The sequence below is a fragment of the Dermacentor andersoni genome, chromosome 11, assembly GCF_023375885.2.
Source record: "Dermacentor andersoni chromosome 11, qqDerAnde1_hic_scaffold, whole genome shotgun sequence".
In the NCBI taxonomy this organism is placed as follows: Eukaryota; Metazoa; Arthropoda; class Arachnida; order Ixodida; family Ixodidae; genus Dermacentor; species Dermacentor andersoni.
In genome coordinates this window covers 71248930-71253957 of record NC_092824.1, presented here as the reverse complement: position 1 = coordinate 71253957, position 5028 = coordinate 71248930, and positions in this window count along the sequence as shown.

Sequence of the window (5028 nt, the reverse complement as noted above, 5' to 3'; positions counted from 1 at the left end):
CACATCTTATTTTCATGCGGAAAACTTGAACCACTGAGGAAAAAGTTTTTTACCCTATTTTACGATGAACACATTCCTATTCACCGAGCTTTGATTTTAGGCGAAGCTATGCTTGTTGATGTATCATGTGTTTTTAGTTTTTGAAGGAAGCAGGTGTTCTCTTAAGGCTTCAAAACCTCGCCGAGTGCTTCACTACATATTACAGAAAACCTCATCCACCTTCTCATCTCCGGAATGAAGGCCCAAGTCTTTAGGTAATTTGTTGGGACCCTCCGGGCTCTTGCCTAGACAAGCACTAACTGAGGCATCCCCAATCCTTAAAGAATATATACCTAGTGTTTGGCGCAGGATAGCCTTAGCTGCTTATGTGCCATTAAACTCAACTCACGTAGGATAGATGTGATGCAAAAAATGAAGCAAAGTTTTAGTGTAGCTTGCAACTCGAATGAAGCTGTTTCTTATTTTCGAGTTTAGCATCGTGGACCACCAAAAGCACCAGTGTGCCATTTGGCACTCTTGAGCCCAAATCCAGCTTTTAAGATAAATGTAGCAAGTTAGCGTTCGGATTGCGAAAATTGCCTTACCATTACCACGCGGTTTAGTATATCAATCTCTCAACTTTCAGATTAGCTATCTGTTTTCGTCATGTAACAAGATTCGGTCATTTTCAGCCCCATTCTCCGTACATCTGCAGGAATGCTTCTGGAACCGGAGAAGGGGAACAGCAAGAGGCTTGCGTTGTCTCTGGCAAGGTTGCCAGCAGACAAGATGCCTTACCAGGCCACGCCAACGGACACACGGGCGATAAAGCCCTCATTTCCAAAGAATGGGATCAATCGTCTGTGAAGGAGTTGAACCGGAATTGCGAAACGTATGGCAACTGACAAGACGGGCACGCAATGTATCTGTACAATACCATACGCATACAGGCGAGAGATCCTAGAAATGAAAAATATGTGATAAATCGTTCGCGCAGAAACAGACTCTCCATAATCATCAACATATTCACGCAGGAGTGAAACCCCATATCTGACTAAAATGTGCTAAACCATACAAAAGCAAAAGGGAGCTTACTATGCATCACAGGTCACACAGTAGCGACAAACCTTTCGTTTGCGAAATCTGTCATCTCTCCACAACGAAAGTCTCAGAAGTCAAGGCCAAAGAGTTCACGAGGGTAAAATTCCGTATCAGTGCAATCAATGTGGATTTCGTTTCACATAGAAACATGACCTCGACGCACATCTGTGCCAGAATATTACGTGCGAATTATGTGGAGATTCACTCAGAGATGCACTTGAACTGACGCCAAACCTCGAGACACATACGGGTGGGCAGTGGTAACAGTGTGACTTGTGCGCAAGTGAGGTAAATCTCCCGCTGCTTTTGCATAAAGACGTAAGACTGAAGCCATACAGCGAAACAAAGCTGACACTCTCCCATAGGAGATAGAAACTAACTAAACGCATCGTGAGCAGATGCCATATTCTTTAGACGTTGAAATTGGCTGACTAAAATGCACGATGTAAATGATGCCATCTCGTATTTTAGAAATTACGAGAGAAGGCGCCGTCGCCGGAATTATTTGGAGTGCCTCCAAGGTCCAAAGAATGCTGCAGGTCCTGGCCCGCGCTGATTGTTTGCATAACTGCTAAAGCCACGTTCGCTACAAACGCATGGAAACTTAGTTTACGGCAAACCATAGTGCGGTGCGTGTTTGCGTTTTACGTAACCCGAGGGATTAACTGTCTGCACAAGATTCTAGACTCCTCATTTCGGGAGAAATTCCTTTGGCAAGCGTTTCGACAGTGTAGGCCTAGCAAACCAGCTGTAAGAGGGCTCTACTTCAGTATCTTGGAGTATGGATAGAAGAGAATATCTCTCATTAGGAAGTATTTTAAAAAAGGAGGCAGTGTTTTCCTGTCAGCTAAAACGTAATCTCTGCTAGTATTTAGGGTACCTAGGCCCTTTTACCTTCCAGACAGTTTTACTACAGTATGTAGACACATTGTATGCACGGGACAATTTATGTCCTTTAACTTTTTTTAATTCATTGACTGTTTGAGTTCCCTTTTTGGTTCTCGTATCCATACCGAATGTCCTTGTTCTATACCATAAACTAAACCAATGACAGTAGTGAGACTCTGTTAGATTTAAATCATTTGGAGCGTCACCATAAGTTTTCCAACTACGAATATTTTATTTATTGTTGTATTGAGTGGAACCTCTGTCAGTTTTAAAGCGCAGTTCTATGGCCACTCTGAAGTCGTCTCATTTTACTTGCACTCTACTCTAGTTAGAGCTGCGGATTTTTTTAGCCTGAAGTGACAAACGTATCCCCCCTAGCGATGACAGGACGACTGAGATCGTTTATTAGTTTTATTATTGACCTACGTGCTTCTATAACTTTTCCAGTGAACACGTTTCACCGAGTAACAAATGTGAAGTTAGAGCTCAGGGCATGAAGCACCAGCATGTATCAGAATATTCTGCAATGTTCTCGTCCATTGTATATTTTTTCTATCTTGTAGTCCAGCCCTCCGTAATCAAATTGCACGCGCAACGCGAATACAGTTTTGCATTCTGGAAAAGACGCGAGCGCCAATGATTATGCTGGAATCTTCTACGAAAAAAGAGAGAATAGGCGATACTCGATAATAGCAAATCATTTGTTCAACGATCGATTCATGTGCCCGGCACTATCTTTCTGCCCGAATGTAACTTGTTTTGTTGGTTCCGGTTCGCCCAATATAGTTTTTCATGACTCGCGTTTCTTGTTTCTGTGTTCACCCTCACTACAACGTGACATCTCGTAGAGGCGCTTCCTTGGGACCTCATAAACCCTGCCAGCCGTGAAAATATTGTCGCCTTCGTCATGGACCAGCGATTAAGACACAGGATACGATTGCTGCCAGTGCACCGACTTCTTCTCGAGGAGGCTAGGAAGATCATGGCCCAGACAACAGCCACCATGACAGTCTTCCTTTCACCGGTAGAAACATAGGCTACAAAAGCAAAGGGTGACATCCATCTGACGGAGATAATCTTTTGAAGATCCGGAAAGCTGCCTTGAAAAGTACTCGAGAATCGACACGTTTAACAATTAAGAGTGTTGCGACCTGTGGCATAACTAACTCTAATTAGAACACACCGCCAGGGTGTAGTTGGAGAAGCTTGAGTCCAACCTAACAACGTGGGAGCCGTTTTGCAGCGGCTTCCTGCAAAGATTCACCATTGTCGTGAACCAGGAGCTGGCCGATGTTCTGCCGTAAACTCGTGTGCAGCTACCGACTTAGAGCATCGCGATCTTCACGGCGGAAATGAACCATCTGTTCACCCACGTCGACCCCGACATGCCTGAGAAGAAAGCGGCCAAGATCATGGCGAAATTTTTAACGGAAGCAACGGGCATCGATAAGGTGGTGAAAATGCGTAACCAGCAACATAGGCACCTAAGGCTTTCGCCGTGGTGAAAAACGAAAGCACTAGTCTCCGACGATTCGCGAAAGACAACCAGAACCGTTCCACGCGGCGAACTGCGTATGACGTTCTCTTCGACGCAGCCTTAAGTAGTCTTCAGTGTTGATGTGGTGTGAAATGCTATCCAGCAGTCACCTGGAGCTGATAAATTGCCAACAGCTCAAGCCACGAGTAACGGCCTACGTAGCTGTCTTCCGCCGTCGGCGTCGCCCTTCGCGCCGGCACCCGACCACTACCCGCTCTGCTGCCACAGCGGAGAAGCCGTACAGGCCTATTGCCGATGGCCATACCGTGAGATAAAATACGAAATTTGGCCACAGGCAAACATATAGGCAAAAAGGGGACACTCCAATAGGGCCCTGTGGCCGAGCTACTGAACTGCCGCAATTGTCCCAAGCGGCTCGTCAGACCGCAAATTTTGTCTTCAGAGATTTATTACACGTGGTTTCTCTCAGTTTTCGTTTCGCTTTCGATAGCAATGCTTTCGATGCCGGTTTACCTTTGCCGGAGAAAATGTTCACATACGTCGCCTATAGTGCCGCGGAAGAGCTTTAATAATTGATTTCTATGCATGCCCAACATATAGACGTAAGAAACCCGCAGATCGCCACCTATTTTAGTGGAAAAGCCGCCTAGCTTCTCACAGAACATTAGTAAGGCTGGATTGGCTCATACAGACTGGAAAACTAATGCAATCAGTGTTCTCATTAGTCCAATTATCTTGCCATTTTTAAGGCGCTTTTCTCAGTTGCATGCATTAGGTAGCAGTTGGTCCATCCAAAAAAGTTTGTTGTTCACACAGGAAACTCAACAGAAGAAATGCTGCTTTACACGCTTGATAAACTCAGACAGAAAGACGCAGATTAAACGAAGAATGTTTTAGCAAGGACAAGCAACGAGTCAAGTAAACGTGGAACTTGCGAACCGGGCCAGGCGCATGCAGCGTACATATAATGTCAGGCAAACATCCTTCGCAAAGCGATCCGAAATGCGCATTACACTGCTCGATCCACTCCAATTGTAACGTTTGTGTAATGGTACGGGTGAGCCACAGATAACAAATTTTGTGCTTTAAGCCGAAGAACTTGCCAGTGACTTCTGCAAAATTAGGAGTTGGAAGCAATGAATTTGCTCTTCCAGAAAACGCTTGTGCAAAAACAAATGAGCGGGTGGACGCTAAACGGCTTCCACGGCTCAGGTCCTATGCTACACGTGCAGAGTACGCTCACCAAGCATAGCAAACGTCTTTCTAACAATCTTGTTAAACCAAGAAACAGCAAAATTATATCTGCAAACAAAAAAAAAAAACGCTTTCAATGCGAGCGAGGTGACGCACGCAAAAACGTGGTGGGGTGGGTGTAACCAAAGGCACATGACCTGCGTAGCATCAACGTCTCTCTGGAAACTGCATGTTTAGGTGTAACCCCGTAGACGCACGATAAGCTGTCCACCTTTGAGGTAAAGTAGAAGCGGACATCGCTACGCCACCTAACGGGTGGTCAGATCCTTACTTGCTCGGCCGCGAAACGGCTCGAGTGTCAGTTCTTA